This window comes from Eubalaena glacialis, chromosome 11 (genome assembly GCF_028564815.1).
Source record: "Eubalaena glacialis isolate mEubGla1 chromosome 11, mEubGla1.1.hap2.+ XY, whole genome shotgun sequence".
In the NCBI taxonomy this organism is placed as follows: domain Eukaryota; kingdom Metazoa; phylum Chordata; class Mammalia; order Artiodactyla; family Balaenidae; genus Eubalaena; species Eubalaena glacialis.
In genome coordinates this window covers 41,629,441-41,652,024 of record NC_083726.1, presented here as the reverse complement: position 1 = coordinate 41,652,024, position 22,584 = coordinate 41,629,441, and the positions used below count along the sequence as shown (strand labels likewise).

Here is a 22,584-nt window from a genome sequence, read left to right as displayed (position 1 = left end):
TGTTTAAGCACTCCTCTAAGGACCTACTACAGTGTCATGAACTCTGTGTCGCTCTTGTGAAAAAAATCACTCTAAAGAAAGATTCTCTGTAAAACATTTCAGTTTTAAGGAAACTTCCTGATCTAATTACTCTGGGCACAAAGATGACTCTATTAAAATTAATTATAGTTATTTCCTGAAGTTTTACTGGAAGTAGTTATAATACCTTTAGGCCCTGCTATAATAAAAGCTGCACGATGATGGGAAAGACACGTAACTTCTCTGAGCCTCAGATTTCTCATCTGTAAAATGAACCCTAATTATGACATGATAATACCATATAATTATGGACATTCTTTACTACCTAAACGGATATGGAAATGCAGAATAGTATTGCTACAAACTTTATAAAGAGCACATTCATGAATTAATACCTGTTAAAAGGTTTTTAAGGCTTTATATTAAAAAGCTCTATAGTCCCTGAATATCATATGTTATTTCTCAAACCCAACACTGTTGGTTTTACTTTCATTATTTCAACCATAAAGAGATGTTGGATACTAAAACTCTTATGTTCTCTGCTGTCATTCCAATTTGATTCTGATTACAGTTCAACAAATAGCCAAGCTATTACTTCATGACAGATAATAAACAAATAAACCTTTAAAACTCATAACTATAGATAGAGATGCAGTCCTTAGATATTTGTCTGAAACATCTGTGCCTAAGATTCTACAAATCTGAAAATATTCTCATGAGTATAAGACTCTCTTAATTTTATTACTTCCTGCTCCTTATTAGCCCCCAAATGTCATGCAACATCTAGTATACATGTTATGTTGATATTTCTGCTTCTGATTTAAAAAAAAAAAAAAAAACAGAAAAACCAAAACCTGAGAAATGCAAATGTTATAAAATAGGTGATTTTTTTTTTCCAGCCAAAAAGTTTTAGTCAGAATTACACTGAATTTTGAGTAACAATGACTTGTAACCTCATTTTTTTTGATGTGGTTGAATTTCTAACCTGAAATTGGCATGCCTTCAATAAGGTGATTCAGAAGAATACATATGACACAAATGTAACTTTTTTGGCTGAATTATTTTTGCCTCTGTTCTTAAGAATTGGCATCGGTACTATGTTATTAATGAATAAAAATTCCAGATTTTAACTGAGACAAGAAAGTAGAGGAAAGAGAATTATGATAGCATGACTAGGCTTATAAATTTCATACATCTTTTCCAAACAGGATGTTGCCTGTTTCTTTATTGTGTAACAACCAAGCAGTGCTGTGTTAGTAACAGTAGAGCACTGTCCTTACTCATAGAACTACTTGGCCAATGCTTTTTATATATCTGATTTTTCATGGCGTTTGTTTGGCATTCATGTTTAATAACAAAAGGTAAGGTAAAACTAGGTCTGCTACTGTTTCTAGTTACAAATTGTCTTTTTTTTTTTTTTTTAATTTCAAACTTGGTAACCTTTATTGGATTATTTTCAGCCTTTAGTAATAGAAGTTCTCTCATGGTATGAATGTATGGCATATTGACGAATAACAGCCAGCTATTCATATTTAGGCAATATTAACTGAGCACATAAGGCACCAGGTGTAGGGACACTTGAGGATCAGAGGAGCAAATATTCAAATAAATAATAGCAACAGTGTTAATAGGGAAGAACAAAAGGAATGTGAAGGAAATGAGCTTGGTGTGTTCCAGAAGCAGAAGATCACTGCGGTTTGAGCACAGTGAGAGGTGATTGGAGGGGACGACAGAAGCCTGATCATGTAGGACCAAAGGAAGGAATTTGTATGTTACTCTAAGTTGATTGAGGAGCCTTTGGAGGACTTTTAAAGCTGGGCTGTGTTCTGATCTGATGTAAATATTGAAAATGATCAAAAAAAAAAAAAAATGATCACCCCAGGTGCTTTCTGGGCATTGTAGAATACTTAAGTGTTGGCCTTCAGTTGGGTATGGGAGATGAAAAATATAGGGACTATGCAATGGTCCCCGCTTTTTTGGCCTGAATGAGTAAATAGTTACCATTAAACCAGATGATTATTATGGAGGGAGAAAACAGGCTAAAAGGTGAAGAGGAGAAGAGGACAAATTCAGATTTTGACAAGTAGAATTTGATGTATCCATTGGAATGTCAAGCAGGAGGTTATTGGAGGCAATTAGGCATGTGATTCTAAAGGCCAGAAGTAAGGTATTGGTTAGAATATACCTACTGCGTAGGTAACGGTTGAAGCCGTGGCCAAGGATGAGATCTCTAGGAGGTCTGTGTAAAGTCAGAAAGGAAGAAAGCTGAGGTTCTCACACTGAGGAATACCAACATGTATGTGATAAGCAGAGGTGAAGGAGTCAGAAAAGGGTGAAAAGAGTGGTGAGAAAGTGAGCCCATCATTGAGAGAGTGGATCAACAGATATGGATTGTTAATCCTTAGGATAGCTATGGTAGCTTAAGCTGTAATACATACTTGGACTAACCCAGTGGGACAGGGCAAAGTAAGATGAGGAAAATGTGGCAGATGCTGTCAAATGCTACCTAGTCAATGGGTTGGTATACCAGAAGGCAGAAGAGTTAGTTTTGGTAATTAGACAGGCGTTAATGACCTTCATGTAAACATCTTCTGTAGAGTGATCATGTGTTCAAGAATAGCTGAGAGGTGCAGATATCCCCTGAGTCTTGAATGATCTTTCCAGGACTTTCCTATTGAAGGATGCATAAAAAATATATAGTTTGAGAGGAAGTCAAGGTGAGGGGAGTTTTTGCAAGGGCGGAAGTCGGCAGAGAAGGAGGAAGCAATAGGGAGAGGGGAGGATCCAGGGGAATGGGGAGACAAGTGACCATGCCAGATCCTCAGGGACGTGGCAGAGGAGGAGATTTGAAGTCTGTGTGGAATATTTAATGTTGGAAAACAATGGGGATACACTTTCCTTTCATAAGAGGATATGATTGCTTGAAGAGGTGGTATTTGTTAGTGGATTACGCAGAAATGGAAGGAATTCAAATCAATATGATAATGACTTCAGACTATTAGATAATATTAATGTGCTCTTTTCCATGTCGTTCTCTAATGGTTACCTTATAATATAAAGAAAAAACATTGATTATAGTATTTTATAGCAGATAAAGAAAATGCAACCAAAATTCTTTCAAATATCATTGGCTAAAGGGCACATATTTAAGAAAAATATGAACTTGTCTTTATTAGCAGGATTATTGAGAGGTTTTGATTCATATTTATTCCAAGTTTCAACTGCTATCTATTGCTATCTTTCCTTAATAAGTTTGAGACCAAACTCATCCTGAAAAAAACAGAACTAAGTTTGTAGGAGCTTATTCAACACTATATTTAACCTCATCCAAATATGAAGTTACTAATATGGATGGCACCTGTTAAGTAATTTCTAGGTGGGTGGTATCAGGATTCAAAATATATGCTGCATGCCACAACTCTGGTGAGATTACATGAGGAAATAAATTAGCCAACTATAAATACCAGGAACGTCCAGAATGCCCAGCAGATTAAAAATAGCAGAAAAAAAATGCCCAACATGTATTTGAAATGCAGAGGCACAAGTGCAAGGTTCTTAGACAAAAATGTAAGACACGTAGAGGAAAAGTTGTTTTGAAAACAAAACTTCCTTTATTTTAAAATAGACCATTAGAGCACTTGGCCAGTTAGCTCAGTTGGTTAGAGTGGGGTGCTAATAAACTAGGCCATGATATTTAATAATCTTCATAAATGCATGGAGGGGTTAGGAAATTTGATCATGTGAAATAGTTGCAAACCAAGAATTAGATGGTGGGGTAGAGGTGAGGGTGTGGTTCCCAGCCTGTCCTTCCTCTTCGCTGCTTCCTCCCTTCACCTCACTCTAATAGCTCGACTGGTTTTTTCAGCCACAACATTCTCCCTTCTTTTCTATCATATCATATTGTTTGAAATTTGCTGAGATGCAGATTTTTGGAAAACTTGTGCCTCTTACCCTTTTCTATTCCTAGGAGATGAAAAATTAGGTTTTAGTCTTCCATTAATTCTCTGATTCCATGTCCCACAGGGTTATGGCTGCCACAATAATTACCATTATGGATTTCACAGGCATCTTTATTCCATTTCTATAGTTTACAGCAATCCAGACAGTGAAACTATTCTTGATAGAAAAAGTATCCTGTTCTTTTATCACTATGCTGTCCTTTTAAGTTTTAATTCTTTCAGCCACTGCTTGTTATTGCTGCCCTTTTAAAGGATCTATTTAGGTAAGATAAGAAGATGAGGCTCCTAACCAAATAGGGAAGAGCTAAAATATTGGAATGCTCTAAAGGTTTAATAAAATCTTATAAATGGCACACTGCAGGATTCTAGCACTATGACTCAGAGGCGTGGAATATTGCTAAGTTAGTCCATTCACATGATCCCCTGCCATTTTGAAACTGTTCATCTTCTGGAATGTCTAGAAAAAGATAGCTTAATGAAGACAAATGCTTTGCTACAAATAGAGCTCTGATCTCTAAAGAAATACTAACTGAAAATCTCTACTTTGTAGTTTCCTTAATGATTCATTATTTTTATTTAGGCTCACACTTCAGAAGAATAGGCATAAACTACAAGTATTAGGAAATTTATATTAAATGATTAGAATATCACCCTGATGATTTTTAAAACTGAGTTTCATGTCTCTAGAAGTTGCTCTGTATACTTGTAAAGTTTGAATGAAGTAATTGAAATAACATGGGAGTGCTGAGAGTAAGTGTGTCATGTTGAAAGGACAGTGGTCACTGGAATTCTAATTCTGATTAGATGATCCAGGAAAAAGAATTCAGTAAATGCTCAGAGTTTTCACTCATTTCTGCAATGAGGAAATTAAACTGATTAAAGTCTGTTAGAACTCCGACTTGCTAGATTGATTTAATGAAACACCGAAGACCACGGTTTCTGTTCAATATTTCATCTTATAGATATACCTGGGTTTTCAATCTTTATAGCTTTTTAAAACTACATTCATAGTAAAGTAAGAAAGTCATTTCTGAGAATATATTACGTCTAATTTACAACGAAAAACAATATTTTTATGGAAGTTATCTGGTCTGCCATTCATAAATTAAATAAATGCTGAAGATACAAGAATGCTTTTCTACATTAATTTTATATTATAGAATAAATAGTGTAAATGTTTTTCTTATGAGTATCAGTATTTAAATTGGTTTGTGCTGTTAGTAGGACAAATAGAAATTGAAGTTAAGTAACTCCCTTTGGGTTGGACACCAGATTCCACGTACAGATTTTTTCCTTCTTTCTGGAGACAAGATATAAAATATTTCTGGTTTTGCAGGTAGTTATTAAGCTTTATTCTATACATAAAAAATTGCAAATGTACTTAATATTTTTACTATATATTTAAATACCAACCACTTTCTTAAACATTTAGAATGCTCTTTATCCTGATAGTTTTGACTTAAAATGCTGTAAGTTGTTTCCCACTGATAAGCCACTATCTGAGTAAACACAAAATACCATCATACCTTGTATTAGAAAACATATTTTGTAGCAATCCTTTCGTAATTTTAGTTTTATTACCCTCACTAATCTAGTTTTTTTTTTTTAAAAGAACTTACTGCTCCATCTTTTTCAACCCCCTTCTTGAAATTAATAGAAAATTAACTGAGAAATTTAATACTCAGTACTAAAAAGTATGAAATAAGAGCAGTTTTTAAAACCCTAGTTTGGAAAACAATACACTAAGATATGAAGCCATTTTAAATATGACCTATGATATTCTTAGCTTAAAAACCTATGGTGATTAAACAATGTTTTTAAAAAATACTTCCATAGGACAGAAAAAGGAAATGAAATGGGGGAATCTTGTTCACTTGATCTCAGTATAATCATTTGGGAAGTATATCTTTGATAAGATAAATTATTTGAAAATCAGTAGATGTACCCAATCTACTTGCTTTATGATATTATATTTAAATGATTTTAATATGAATTAAATTAAACTGACCTGTGTGGATAGCCACAGACAAAATTCATGACATGTCTGGTTACACTTTGAAAAATTGTATTGCCGGTTTGATTTGTATTAGCCATGTTTCAAACATAAAAAAATATTATGAAATCATATCATAGAAGCATCAAATTTCAGAGATGGACCTGAGAGTTCAGCCATATCAGTATCGCTTATTGATTCATCTGCAAGTTGAATGTCAACCATCTTTATCCAGTGCTATACTAGATGCTTTGCTTGCATTTTTCATTGAGTCATCATAGCAAACCTACAAAAGAACTTGTCTCACTGAGGCTGCCTGTGTCCCTATTTAGTAAGTGGAAGAATCAGTGTTTGGTCCCATGTCTATTTGAGTCTAGGCCAAATTGCTTTAAAACTTATTAACAAATGCATTTAAAAAAATACGGCCTGGGACTCAAGTCTTGAGATTTTGATCTCTTCCTCTTCTTCCCCCTCCCCCTCCTTCTCCTTCTTCCCCACCTCCCCTTCTTCTTTAAAGTTTGGATCCCTCCCCTCCCTACCCTCCCTCCAAACTTGCAATATAAATGAGCATTTTTCTTTAATATTATGCTTGTTTCTTCCATCTATGGCAGGAATAAAAGCTTTAGTTAGGTTGGGAGAGGGTGTGGGCATATGAGATAAATAATGATTTATAAATTTTGTGGTGAAATTATGCATTTGGAAAATAATTAATTGTTATATGTAACTTTAGCCCTATATTTAAACAGATATTATTTGTTTAGAATGGTTTTATAACTTCATAATAAGAGAGTAAGATTCCTTGTTTTGTTTTGTTCTCTGAAACAAACCGAGAAGCAGGAATTATTAAAAACTTACAGAGTATATTTTCAGGTCAATGAGTACTGACATAGTATTTTATAATTTTATATTTATAACACTTTATATTGGCAATTATAGCCTATAATGAAGATTTAATATCATCTATAATTGGCAACTAATATTAAATGATGTTCATTATTCTCTAATCACCAAGTCAGTTAAAGCAGAATATAGAATTTTAAACAAAAAATAATTTTTATCTGATAAAATTCTAATAAATTTTCCATATCTGTACCCTTATCTATCTATCTATCTATCTAGTCACATACATACTTCTGTTATATATGTGTTTATATAAAGCATTCCTAGTATGAAAATTTATGCATACACACATGTACACACAGACATAGATACACATATGCCTAGTATGGAGCTAAGCTCTTCATAAACATCTGTAATCCTCGCATAATATATTGTGTGGGAACTGCTTTCATTCTCATTTCACAGATAAGGAAGCTGAGGCTTCAGGAGAGTAAAAACTTTATTTCTAACAGTGCATAAATTGCATAACTGTGATTCAAACTCAGATTTATTTGACTGCAAAACTTTAAATTATTATACTATAGTGCTTAATTAATGAACTGACTCCTTGTAGCTAACCCCAGACCAACTAAACACAAAAACAAACTGAAGAGCTAAACAAAATTTCTATCTCTACCTCTCCCTATGCCACAACACAAACTAACTTGAGATAGGAGAGGAAAACATGGGACATAGCATTCGATGACATGAAATACCAAGTTAAACTGTGCCTTTCACCTCCCCTCCCCACAGACTTAACAAATCAAACCTCAGAGGGCAAGGCCTAGAACTCTGCATGCTTACAGATCCCAGCTGACCCTTAGGCTTGCTGAAGTTTTGGAATCTACTGCTCTGCTGCATTAGTTTCCTGTGACTGCTATAACAAATTATCACAGATGTGGTGGCTTCAAACAGTAGAACTTTAATCTCTCACTGTTCTGGATGCCAGCAGTCTGCAATCAGTATCACAGGGCCAAAATCAAGGCTTCAGCAGTCCTGTGATCCCTCCAGAGACTGTAGGGGGAATCCATTCCTTGCCCATTCCAGCTTCTGGTGGCTGCCAGCGTTCCTTGGCTTGTGGCCACTTCATTGATTCTGTATGTTCATCTACCGGGAGATAAAAATGTGTTGGTTAGTTGTGAAATCATTTGGAATCATTTAAACCTTATGAACTTAGAATATGTATGGAACAAATAGATTTTGCATACTCTTTCTGTCCTTTCTTTCACACTACACAAGTTCATCCTTACATTCAACCACATATTTATGGAGCACCTATCTTGTGCCAGGCCTGTATCCTAACTGCCTGTCAATCATGTAGAGAGCTTGAGTCAGAAGCTGGAAATGGCTCAGTCAGAATGTCTAAATTACAGTGGTAGGAAGCATAATGTGGCAGAAATGGTGATTTCATTGGAGACTGACAGGGTTGAGTTTGAATTCTGGATCTGCTATTTATTAATTGTGTAAACTTGTACAAAGTATGTCATTTCTAAGGCTCTACTGAATGGTCAAAATAATATCAAATTTACCAGAGTCTACGGTAAAGATGAAAAAAGGGTTTTGCATTTGGAGTAAATAACCTCCATGCTTAAAACTGTGTGTGAACTCCCTTCCTGTGCTGGGTTGTTAAGTGGTGGAGGAAAAAGTGGCTTTCAAGCCATTTCCCATGCTTCTCTTCTTGACATGTGGTATCCAGTTCCTCACAGTGTGGCCTGTTCACCTAGTGTGTTCTGAAGTTAATATTTTACAAATGACATATTAAAATTAAATACACTAAAATAGACTTTTTAAAGATCAGAGCGCATTGCAGATAGTATGGGTAGAAATTGACTTGTGAAACTTTTATTAATTTCTATCTATAAACCTATGTATATACTGTGTGGTCATATAAAATAGAGATCTTCAGTGCAACGCTGACCATTTCTTTCTTTCGCATCAAACACACCATTAGCGCCCTGAGCTTCACTATCAAGCCCAGGCCCTTAGCAAGACGTGGAAGATGTTCCACATCTAGCCCCTGTTTATCTCTATGGCCTCGTCTTCTGCCGCTAGATTTTCTAGATCTCAAGATACTTGTTCCTGGAGACCTTCTGCCTGATCTCTCCTCCAACATAGTTTCTTGAAACCTACTGAAGGCCGCCAGCCTTTGGAGGGTCCTGTTTTCGCAATGATAAACAAAGACGTTTTGGAGAAAGATTTAAGTGGGGTTCAACTCTTAATATCCCTGGCTATTCTGAATTCCCCAGTCCCTTAACTAACGGTGTTTCTCAACCCTGACCAGTTCACATATTGCTTCTTCTTTGGGTTCACTTCACCCCACATCCTGTTATTTGGTTAACCCTTCCTAACCTTTCAGGGACTAGCTCAGGCTTCCCTTGAAGCAGAAAAAAAAAATGTGGGAGTTAATGATGCAGGCTCTGTTTTTGACATATTCTCTCTGTGTAACCTTGAGCATCTCAGTTTAATTCTCTGATCAACACTTTTATCATTGGAAAAATGCTATAATTATGGCAACTTCAGAAGAAGGTATCTTTGTAACCATGACAGAGAAGTCTTAGTTACTAATAACTTTCTCCTTTCCTAGTCCCTTTACCTCTGATCGTGAATAGACTGTTCTGCATGCTTCTTTAGGAGTCTGTGTTTCTCTGATTATAACAGTCATCACATTACATTGGAATTATCTCTCCTGTGAGACTACATATATTTTTAAGGGCTTGGACATGTCTCAATGAATAAATAATCGTTATGTGAGTGAATGAAAGCAAACATCTTAAGAATTTTTAACCAATGCAAAAACACTGTTGCATTTTACTTTAATTCTCCAAACATTTATATTTAAAAGGGTTATATTAAAATCTTTGGCTAAAATCTATATAATTATTTGAATTTTATGATAGGATGGGATTTTGCTCAAACTTATCTATTTATTTTTGGTTGAAATCAAATGTAATTAATTTATATAATGATACTAGCAGTGTATGTTTATCATGAAAAATAGGAAGAATCGTTAATTAAAAATAGCACAAGTCACAAAAGAACTTACCATCGGAGAGAATGAAAGTTACGTTTGCTTTATATTCTTCTACACATTCTCTGTGTATGATTCACAGCAGCAGTACCTCAGACATGCCCTAACCAGGATGCGTTGTGTCTGTAGAGAGAACTCAGTCTTTGAAATATTACGCCTACTACCTGGTTTACAATTATTTAACTTTTTATATTGCAGTGGTTTTAGGATCCCAGGGGGCATCAGAGCCTTTTCAGTTCCAGGCCAAATTCAGCTCTGTAAACATAATTGCAGAAAGGAAAGGCTGGCATGGTCTGTTTTCAGGCATCCTTTTGAGCAATTGTGTGTTGCTCTAAGCTGCTCTGTTGGGCACGGCTGCTCCCCCTTCTGAAGCTTGTCTAACCTTCTCAGAATTCAGACTTATCCTGTGCATCCATATGACACTTCTTCTTTGAAGCTTTCACCAGATCCGTAGTGAAAATTAATAAATCTATTCTCTTCACTGCCTTATAGTGTTCTCTATAATTCTTTTTTGGACGATTACGCCTTGTGTTATGGTGATTTATGAATCTTTTTCCGTCTCTTCAGCTATTTTACAAGCTCACACAGCTCACAAAGGCAAAGACCTTATAGTCATTTTTACATCCTTTAACCATCTAGTAGAGCTGTTTGCCCATAATAAACAGTCAATAGTGGCTGAATGAATTGATTACTTGTTGTTAAGTGTTGGTGCCATGGTTAACATTTAATCACAAACTGATCTCAAATTGATACTAATCATACTCAGAATGTAATTTCCATTAAATATCCGTAAGTAAAAATGAAAGAAACCTATGAATAGGCAAGGCATAATTTTGTTAATATTGTGAAAGATGCCTCCAATTACATCTTCCAAAACAGATTATCCTAGTTTTGTAGTAAAAATACTGAAAGGCTGGGTGGCATCAAACATGCCACTTAAAGTTCATGAGTTCAATAATTGGGAGATTGGGATTGACATATATACACTATACACTAATATGTATAAAACAGATAACGAATGAGAACCTGCGGTATAGCACAGGGAACTCCACTTCACTGTACAGTAGAAACTAACACAACATTGTAAAACAACTACACCCCAATAAAAATAAATAAAGTGAGTCTCTTGTAGACAGCGGGAAAAAAAAGTTGTGCTAATTAAAAACACTACTCTTTTTTTGGACTACTTCATTCAACACTGAAATGAATAAGTCCAAATATATGCAATACACACTCTGTGTTTAATATGTTGAGAACACATATTGACCCTCAGGTTTAAAAAAAATTTGAAAGCATACATACACTGATGACTGTCTAGAGTTTTCATAAGTGAAGATAATGAAAACTCCTGTTTTCCTCATTTGAAATCCAATTTGTGATTTAACAATTAGCCATGTTCATATTGAGCAAGTTCATAAGGGCCAAGATAAATGTACAATTATGAAATCAGACAAAGAAATTTCTGAAAAATGACTCCCATTCTTTGTGGGAATAGTGGAAAATATTGGAAAGAAATCAATGCTCTTTAGAATATACGAGAATAGTGGCTATATCTTGAAATTTATATCTGTAGCACCGAGTACAATTCTAGGCATAAAGTAAGTTTAATAAATGATGAATGGAGACCTTCAAGATGGCAGAGGAGTAAGACATAGAGATCACCTTCTTCCCCACAAATACATCAAAAATACATCTACATGTGGAACAACTCCTACAGAACACCTACTGAACGCTAGCAGAAGACCTCAGACTTCCCAAAAGGCAAGAAACTCCCCACATACCTGGGTAGGGCAAAAGAAAAAACAGAGACAAAAGAATAGGGATGGGACCTGCACCAGTGGGAGGGAGCTGTGAAGGAGGAAAAGTTTCCACACACTAGGAAGCCCCTTTCCGGGTGGAGACTGTGGGTGGCGGAGGGGGGAAGCTTTGGAGCCACGGAGTAGAGCGCAGCCACAGGGGTGTGGAGGGCAAAGCGGAGAGATTCCCGCACAGAGGATCAGTGCCGACCAGCACTCACCAGCCCGAGAGGCTTGTCTGCTCACCCGCCGGGATGGGCGGGGGCTGGGAGCTGAGGCTCGGGCTTCGGAGGTCGGATCCCAGGGAGAGGACTGGGGTTGGCGGCGTGAACACAGCCTGAAGGGGTTAGCGCACCACAGCTGGCTGGGAGGGATTCCGGGAAAAAGTCTGGACCTGCCTAAGAGGCAAGAGACCATTGTTTTGGGGTGTGCGAGGAGAGGGGATTCCTTCCCTGTCTGCTGCCCACAGAAGGCAGAGCACTGCCTAAATGAGCTCCAGAGACCAGTGCGAGCCACGGCTATCAGTGCAGACACCCGAGACGGGCATGAGACGCTAAGGCTGCTGCAGCCACCAAGAATCCTGTGTGCAAGCACGTGTCACTATCCAAACACCCCCGGGAGCCTGTGCAGCCCGCCACTGCCAGGGTGCCATGATCCAGGGACAACTTCCCTGGGAGAACACAAGGTGTGCCTCAGGCTGTTGCAGTGTCAAGCCAGCCTCTGCCGCCGCAGGCTCGCCCCGCATCCGTACCCCTCCCTCCCCCCGGCCTGAGTGAGCCAGAGCCCCCGAATCAGCCGCTGCTTTAACTCCCTTCTGTCTGGGTGGGAACAGATGCCTGATGGCAACCTACACGCAGAGGTGGGGTCAAAACCAAAGCTAAACCCCAGGAGCTGTGCGAGCAAAGAAGAGAAAGGGAAATTTCTCCCAGCAGCCTCAGGAGCAGCAGATTAAATCCCCACAAGCAACTTGAGGTACCCTGCATCTGTGGAATACCTGAATAGACAACGAATCATCCCAAAGTTGGGGTGGTGGACTTTGGGAGCAACTGTAGACTTGGGGTTTGCTGTCTGTGACTGACTTGTTTTTGATTCTTACATTTACCTTAGTATAGTTTTTAGCACTTGTTATCATTGGTGGATTTGTTTATTGGTTTGGTTGCTCTCTTCTTATTTTATTTATTTATGTATTTATGTATGTATTTATTTAAATATTTTTTATTTTAATTATTTTATTTTATTTATTTATTTTTTTATTATTTTTTTTCTTTCTTTTTTTCTCCCTTTTCTTCTGAGCCATGTGGCTGACAGGGTCTTGGTGCTCCAGCCTGATGTCAGGCCTGAGCCTCTGAGGTGGGAGAGGAGAGTTCAGGACACTGGACCACCAGAGACCTCCTGGCCCCACGTAATATCAGTTGATGAGAGTTCTCCCGGCGATCTCTGTCTCAACGCTAAGACCCAGCTCCACCCAACGGCCAGCAAGCTCCAGTGCTGGACCCCCCATGCCAAACAACTAGCAAGACAGGAACACAACCCCACCCATTAGCAGAGAGGCTGCCTAAAATCATACCAAGTTCACAGACACCCCAAAACACTCAGCCAGATGTGGCCCTGCCCACCAGAAAGACAAGATCCAGCCCCACCCACCACAACACGGAAACCAGTCCCCTCCACCAGGAAGCCTACACAAGCCATTGAACCAACCTTACCCACTGGGGGCAGACACCAAAAAAAAACGGGAACTAAGAACCTGCAGCCTGTGAAAAGGAGACACTAAACACAGTAATTTGAGAAAAACGGGAAGACAGAGAAATATGCAGCAGATGAAGGAGCAAGGTAAAAACCCACCAGACCAAACAAATGAGAGGAAATAGGCAGTCTACCTGAAAAAGAATTCAGAGTAATGATAGTAAAGATGATCCAATATCTTGTAAATAGAATGGAGAAAATACAAGAAATGTTTAACAAGGACCTAGAAGAACTAAAGAGCAAACAATGAGGAACAACACAATAAATGCAATTTAAAATTCTCTAGAAGGAATGAATAGCAGAATAACTGATGCAGAAGAACGGATAAGTGACCTGGAAGATAAAATAGTGGAAATAACTACCACAGAGCAGAATGAAGAAAAAAGAAATGAGGGCAGTCTCAGAGACCTCTGGGACAACATTAAACACACCAACTTTGAATTTTAGGGATCCCAGAAGAAGAAGAGAAAAAGAAAGGGTCTGGGAAATATTTGAAGAGATTATAGTTGAAAACTTCCATAACATGGGAAAGGAAATACTCAATTAAGTCTGGAAAGTGCAGAGAGTCCCATACAGGATAAATCCAAGGAGAAACACACCAAGACACATATTAATCAAACTATCAAAAATTAAATACAAAGAAAAAATATTAAAAGCAGCAAGGGAAAGGCAACAAATAACATACAAGGGACTCTCCATAAGGTTAACAGCTGATCTTTCAGCAGAAACTCTGCAAGCCAGAAGGGAGTGGCAGGATATATTTAAAGTGATGAAAGGGAAAAACCTACAACCAAGATTACTCTACCTAGCAAGGATCTCCTTCAGATTCAATGGAGAAATTAAAAACTTTACAGGCAAGCAAAAGCTGAGAGAGTTCAGCACCACCAAACCAGCTTTACAAAAAGTGCTAAAGGAACTTCTCTAGGCAGGAAACACAAGACAAGGAAAAGACCTACAAAAACAAACCCAAAACAATTAAGAAAATGGTAATAGGAACATACATATTGATAACTACCTTAAATGTAAATGGGTTAAATGCTCCCACCAAAAGACATAGACTGGCTGAATGGATACAAAAACAAGACCCGTATATATGCTGTCTACAAGAGACCCACTTCAGACCTAGGGACACATACAGACTGAAAGTGAGGGGATGGAAAAAGATATTCCCTGCAAATGGAAATCAAAAGAAAGCTGGAGTAGCAATTCTCATATCAGACAAAATAGACTTTAAAATAAAAACTATTTCAAGAGACAGAGAAGGACACTGCATAATGATCAAGAGATCAATCCAAGAAGATATAACAATTGTAAATATTTATGCACCCAACATAGGAGCACCTCAATACATAAGGCAAATGCTAACAGCCATAAAAGGGGAAATCGACAGTAACACAGTCATAGTAGGGGAGTTTAACACCCCACTTTCACCAATGGACACATCATCCAAAATGAAAATAAATAAGGGAACACGAGCTTTAAATGACACATTAAACAAGACAGACTTAATTGATATTTACAGGACATTCCATCCAAAAACAACAGAATACCCTTTCTTCTCAAGTGCTTATGGAACATTCTCCAGGATAGATCGTAACTTGGGTCACAAATCAAGCCTTGTTAAATTTAAGAAAATTGAAATCATATCAAGTATCTTTTTCCGACCCCAATGCTATGAGACTGGATATCAATTCCTGGAAAAAAAAAGTGTAAAAATACAAACACATGGAGGCTAAACAATATGCTACTAAATGACCAAGAGATCACTGAAGAAGTCAAAGAGGAAATCAAAAAATACCTAGAAACAAATGGCAATGAAAGAAGATGACCCCAAACCTATGGGATGCAGCAAAAGCAGTTCTAAGAGGGAAGTTTATAGTAGTACAATCCTACCTCAAAAACACGAAACATCTCAGATAAACAACCTAACCTTACACCTAAAGCAATTAGAGAAAGAAGAACAAAAAAACCCCCAAAGTTAGCAGAAGGAAAGAAATCATAAAGATCAGATCAGAAATAAATGAAAGAGAAATGAAGGAAACAATAGCAAAGATCAGTAAAACTAAAAGCTGGTTCTTTGAGAAGATAAACAAAATTGATAAACCATTAGCCAGACTCATCAAGAAAAAAAGGGAGAAGACTCAAATCAATAGAATTAGAAATGAAAAAGGAGAAGTAACAACTGACACTGTAGAAATAGAAAGGATAATGAGAGATTACTACAAGCAACTATATGCCAATAAAATGGACAACCTGGAAGAAATGGACAAATTCTTAGAAAAGCACAACCTTCTTAGACTGAACCAGGAAGAAATAGAAAATATAAAGAGACCAATCACAAGCACTGAAATTGAAACTGTGAATAAAAATCTTCCAACAAACAGAAGCCCTGGACCACATGGCTTCACAGGCGAATTCTATCAAACTTTTAGAGAAGAGCTAACACCTATCCTTCTCAAACTCTTCCAAGATATAGCAGAGGGAGGAACACTCCCAAACTCATTCTACGAGGCCACCATCACCCTGATACCAAAACCAAAGATGTCACCTAAAAGGAAAGCTACAGGCCAATATCACTGATGAATATAGATGCAAAAATTCTCAACAAAATACTAGCAAACAGAATTCAACAGCACATTAAAAGGATCATACACCATGATCAAGTGGGGTTTATCCCAGGAAGGCAAGGATTCTTCAGTATACACAAATCAATCAATGTGATACATCATATTAACAAAATGATGGTTAAAAACCATATGATAATCTCAGTAGATGCAGAAAAAGCTTTTGACAAAATTCAACACCCATTTATGATAAAAACTCTCCAGAAAGTAGGCATAGAGGGAACTTACCTCAACATAATAAAGGCCATATACGACAGACCCACAGCCAACATCATTCTCAATGGTGAAAAACTGAAACCATTTATTCTAAAATCAGGAACAAGACAAGGATGCCCACTCTCACCACTGTTATTCAACTTAGTTTTGGAAAGTTTAGCCATAGCAATCAGAGAAGAAAAAGAAATAAAAGGAATCCAAATTGGAAAAGAAGAAGTAAAGCTGTCACTGTTTGCAGATGACATGATACTATACATAGAGAATCCTAAAGACTCTACCAGAAAACTACCAGAGCTAATCAATGAACTTGGTAAAGTAGCAGGATACAAAATTAATACACAGAAATCTCGTACATTCCTATACAGTAATGATGAAAAATCTGAAAGAGAAATTAAGGAAACACTCCCATTTACCATCGCATCAAAAAGAATAAAATACCTAGGAATAAACCTACCTAAGGAGACAAAAGACCTGTATGCAGAAAACTATAAGACGCTGATGAAAGAAATTAAAGACGATACCGACAGATGAAGAGATATACCATGTTCTTGGATTGGAAGAATCAACATTGTGAAATTGACTGTACTACCCAAAGCAATCTACATATTCAGTGCAATCCCTATCAAACTACCAATGGCATTTTTCACAGAACTAGAACAAAAAGTTTCACAATTTGTATGGAAACACAAAAGACCCCAAACAGCCAAAGCAATCTTGAGAAAGATAAATGGAGCTGGAAGAATCAGGCTCCCTGATTTCAGACTATACTACAAAGCTACAGTAATCAAGACAATATGGTACTGGCACAGAAACAGAAATAAAGATCAATGGAACAGGATAGAAAGCCCAGAGATAAACCCACGCACATATGATCATTTTACCTTTGACAAAGGAGGCAAGAATATACAATGGAGAAAAAACAGCCTCTTCAATAAGTGGTGCTCGGAAAACTGTACAGCTACATGTAAAAGAATGAAATTCAAGTACTTTGTAACACCATCCACAAAAATAAACTCAAAATGTGTTAATGACCTAAATATAAGGCCAGACACTATAAAACTTTTAGAGGAAAACATACGAAGAACACTCTTTGACATAAATCACAGCAAGATCCTTTTTGACCCACCTCCTAGAGAAATGGAAATAAAAACAAAAATAAGCAAATGGGACCTAATGAAACTTAAAAACTTTTGCACAGCCAAGGTAACCGTAAACAAGATGAAAAGACAACCCTCAGAATGGGAGAAAATATTTGCAAATGAAGCAACTGACAAAGGATTAATCTCCCAAATATACAAGCAGCTCAAGCAGCTCAATATCAAAAAAACAAACAACCCAATCCAAAAATGGGCAGAAGATCTAAATAGACATTTCTCCAAAGAAGATATACAGATTGCCAGCAAACACATGAAAGGGTGCTCAGCATCACTACTCATTAGAGAAATGCAAATCAAAACTACAATGTGGTATCACCTCTCACCGGTCAGAATGGCCATCATCAAAAAATCTACAAACAATAAATGCTGGAGAGGGTGTGGAGAAAAAGGAACCCTCTTGCACTGTTGGTGGGAACGTAGATTGATAACGCCACTATGGAAAACAGTATGGAGGTTCCTTAAAAACCTAAAAACAGAACTACCATATGACCCAGCAATCCTACTACTGGGCATATACCCTGAGAAAACCATAATTCAAAAAGAGTCATGTACCAAAATGTTCATTGAAGCCCTATTTACAATAGCCAGGACATGGCAGCAGCCTACGTGTCCATTGACAGATGAATGGATAAAGAAGATGTGGTATATATATACAATGGAATATTACTCAGCCATAAAATGAAACGAAATTGATTTATTTGTAGTGAGGTGGATGGACCTAGAGTCTGTCATACAGACTGAAGTAAGTCAGAAAGAGAAAAACAAATACTGTGTGCTAACGCATAAATATGGAGTCTAAAAAATACCCCCCTGGGTTTGAGGGGGAAGGGTAAGCTGGGATGAAGTGAGAGAGTGGCATTGACATATACACACTACCAAATGTAAAACAGAAAGCTAGTGGGAAGCAGCTGCATAGGACAGGGAGATCAGCTCGGTGCTTTCTGACCACCTAGAGTGATGGGATAGGGAGGGTGGGAGGGAGAGGCAAGAGGGAGGGGATATGGGGATATATGTATACATAGAGCTGATTCACTTTGTTATACAGCAGAAGCTAACACAACATGGTAAAGTAATTATACTCCAATAAAGATGCTAAAATTTTTTTTTAAACCAAAAAAACTAAAAAATAAAAATAATTTAAAAAGTGATGAATCAGTGAATGGTTTGATTTATAGAACATAAACAAAATTAAATGGTATTGCTTCAAGATACTAATACTGGTTATACAAATAGAAATTATTCATGTCTAAAAATATGAATCAACTTCTGTTGAATTTATTTAGTATCTTCAATAAAGAAAACACACGCAATGATCAATTTACTTATTTACTCTAGAAAAACTGTGTTTTGGCTTAGGCCATTGTGATAACATTATTTTCATACAATCCAAAAGCCTAAAGGTTCAGTGTGCCCAAACATTTTTTTTTTTTTTTTTTTACTCCCAAACATTTTAAAACTTCTGAAAACATTGATTGTATCTAGAATTTAGAAACTTTTGGTTTTATTTTCAGTATACAGTCAGTATTTTTATAGTTACTTAGCCATCCTCAAATTTAGCAGGAAAAAGAGAGGCAACGTAGGTGTTCCATGGCAATAAAATGTAAGCCACAAACAGAAGGACCCAAGAAATAGTGCATGACATAAAATAGGCAAGTAAAAGTCCTGGGAGTTGTCCATGAACTGCAGATATGACTGTTACCTGAGCCAAATGAGAAATGGGGTGTCCAAAGAACAGAATGGATTTCTTTGTATTACTACTACAAAGGCAAAGATATATATATATATATATTTTTTTAAATTTATTTATTTAATTTGTTTATTTTTGGCTGCACTGTGTCTTCGTGGCTGCGCGCGGGCTTTTTCTAGTTGCGGCGAGCGGGGGCTGCTCTTAGTTGCAGTGCGTGGGCTTTTCATTCTGGTGGCTACTCTTGTTGCGGAGCATGGGCTCTAGGCGTGCAGGCTTCAGTAGTTGTGGCACGCGGGCTCAATAGTTGTGGCTCGCGGGCTCTAGAGCACAGGCTCAGTAGTTGTGGCACACGGGCTTAGTCGCTCTGCGGCATGTGGGATCTTCCCAGACCAGGGCTCGAACCCGTGTCCCCCGCATTGGCAGGCGGATTCTTAACCACTGCACCACCAGGGAAGCCCGGCAAAGATATATTTTAATACCAAAGGAATAAGTGTAAAACACATGAATTATATAGTATAATGGTTCAAATACACAAAAGACAATATAGTGCTATAGTGTGAACAGTGCAATTCTTGCATCCACATGGGGTAAATTGAAATTATATTCAGTTACTTTCTTTGAAGAGCATAGGTGGAAGCTTTGTTTTCCAGGCATCGCTGCAAACTGGAATCACCTGGGGACTTTGAACAGTTTTTTTGATAACTGCTCTCCACAGGCATTCTGATTTAACTGATGATGGTGTAAATTGGGCATGTATAGATTTAAAGTTCATCAGGCAATTCTAATGTGTAGCAGAGTTTGCAAACTGTTGAATTAAAAGTTTGGAAAGCAGGTTTTATGCAGTGTGGATAATTCTCCGAAAAATTGCTGTAATACCAAAAGCAAAAGATGCTATGATGCTATTTTATACCATTACCACCTGCTATTAATATTAAAGACTGTTACAGTAATCACAGCTACTTTTTTATTCTTGAGTTTTAGAGTTCTTACTATGTGCAGTGCATTGTACTATGTACGTATTTATGTGCAATTTCATTGGGTCCTCTAAGTAATGATGTATATTATCTGGTTCTCATCTCATTATTTAATTTGAAAAGGTCAGATAAGATGATCTTTATGGGCTCCTCAATTTTGGAAATTCTTTTAAATTATTTATTTCTATCAATCCTAAAATATAATGTCAACAAGTTCCCATAGAAAGGTAAGTGGGAGAGGGGAGATGCCGGATCCCTCCAGTGGAGATGAGTGTGGTGAGCATTAGAGAGGAGAAGCTTAGGATGCTGCAGAAGTCTAAGTTGCCTGGGCAGATAACGCTAAATTTGATTATTAATAGGATTATAAAGTATTGTTTATGTCTTTTTTTATTTGAATGATCTAAGCATAAAACATCATTTTATCCCTGTGTAGTTAATTCATTCCCTCAACAATTGTTGATAGCGTACCTAAGGTACTCTTACTCTCTCTCTGTGTGTGTGTATACATATACAGAGAGAGAGAGAGAAAGAGAAAGAGAGAGCCCAAGTGCCAGCAAGCATGAGAGGCAGGGAGTAGTAGGATTGAGGCTTTTATGAGTTGATTTATTTAATCCTAAATCTAAGAGTCAGTTCTTAGTTCTCATCTTACTAACCAGCTGCTTTAGCTAGAGCTCATGTCTCCCTTGGAGTTAATGTACTTTCTTCAGGTGCTTTTCTGTGTCCCATACTCTCCTGATTTGCCTGACATGTCACTGGTGGCTTGTCTTCCGTTTCCTCTGTTGGTTCCTCCTCTTCTTTCCAGTGAGTCTCCTCAGGCCCACTGTTTGTTCCTCTTCTCTTTTATAGCTGCACGTCCTTGGTGATTTAATCTAGCCCCATGGCTTTAATTACCTTCTGTATGAGGATAACCCTGAAATTTAGATCTCTGTTCCGAAACCTCTCAGTTGAACTCCAGATTGTGTGTCCAAAGGCCTGTACATCCATTTGGGTGTCTAAGAGACTAGATAACAGGTCCAGAAATTAACCCCTTGTATCTGTCTGTGGCTTTTCCCATCTTATGGCTGGAGATGTCCACCTGGCTACTGAGGCCAGAAACCTTGGCATCATCCGTGACTCCTGTCTCTTATTTGCCACATCTTCCCATTAGATTCCTTCAAAGTATATCCAGAATCTGATCCTTTCGGATCCAGAAGGTGATCCTTTCTCATCACCTCACTGCCGCCACCATTGTCTGAAACACTATCATCTTTCACTTGAATTACTTGCACGAGCTACCTGACAGGTTTCCGTACTTCTGTCTTTATATGCCTGGAATCTATTCTCAACAAAGCGAGGGACCAATCATTTTATTCTTATTTTTAATTTAAGTAAAACATACATAGAAGAGTATAAATACTCTAATAGAATTTGAGGTAAAGCAAACATAAAAAGTGTGTAAAATACTCCAGTCTTAAGTGTATGGATGATTGATTTTAAATATCTCTACACCTGTGTACTCACCACTCAGATCAAAACAAAGGATACTTCTAGCATGTCTGTTCCCCGTGTGCTGCTTTCCAGACTGTACCCCTCCAAAGTTTATCACTATTGTAATGTCTGTTTTCATTGTTTAGTCTTGATCTTGAATTTCATAAATTGAGCATCATATAGTATATACTCTTTTGTTAGCTTCTTTTGCTCATCTTTATGTGAGACTTTCTCTGGAGGTCAGTTGCTTAATCTGTAAAGATGAGGGTAGACTGAGATTAGGAGCTAAAATTTGAAAACAAACTGATGTCCAATCCCAACTAACAGAATTTCTGATTCTTACTGTCTGGGGTCAGGCACAGGGAAGTAGTATATTTTAAAAGATCCCAAAGAGAATATAACATGTAGCCTCTGGATCAAATGACTCTCTGTCTTTGTCTCCCTCTGTGTCTATCTCTGTCTCTCTTTTTTTTTTTTCTTGGCTTCATTTCTTCCAAAAATACAAGGACCAATTGGCCAACACTCCTTTCCTCCCTTCTTCCTCAGGTATGTACTGAGCATCTATCAGACACCAAACACCATGCTAGGCTGCCGAAGGTACACGAGTCAACAAAATTCAGTTCCTGTCTCTCAGAGGCTTAGAGCTTCACTAAAACCATGTCTTCATTAAAAAAAAAAAAAAAAAAAAAACACAAACTGAATAAATAAATAAATAAGACTATGAAAACTCAACAAACATCTCTATTTACCCGCAAACCAAATAGAGGGAGTGAGGAGAGAGAGAGAGATCAAGAAATGATTGACTTTGTTAAATAACCTAGTAATTTTGAAATAGTTGTTTAAATTTGGTCAAATAACTGATTGCTTATAAAAGATTGACTCAAATTTCAACTCAGTTGCTTTCCTTTTCAAAATGATTTGGTGTCTAGACAAATTAAAGGGGATTGAAAAGAGTTAAAATTCTTTTTCAGATCTTGAACCCAAGGACGCCATTTGTAAACACATCCTAAAAATTAACTTGAACCCAAGGATGCCATTTG

General features: G+C 37.3%; 1 protein-coding gene across 1 annotated transcript in view; it reads left to right on the top strand.

Annotated features, from left to right (window-relative positions):
- NAV3 (neuron navigator 3) overlaps window positions 1-22,584 on the top strand; it is a 580,735-nt gene that overhangs the window by 329,866 nt on the left and 228,285 nt on the right. The window lies entirely within an intron of this gene.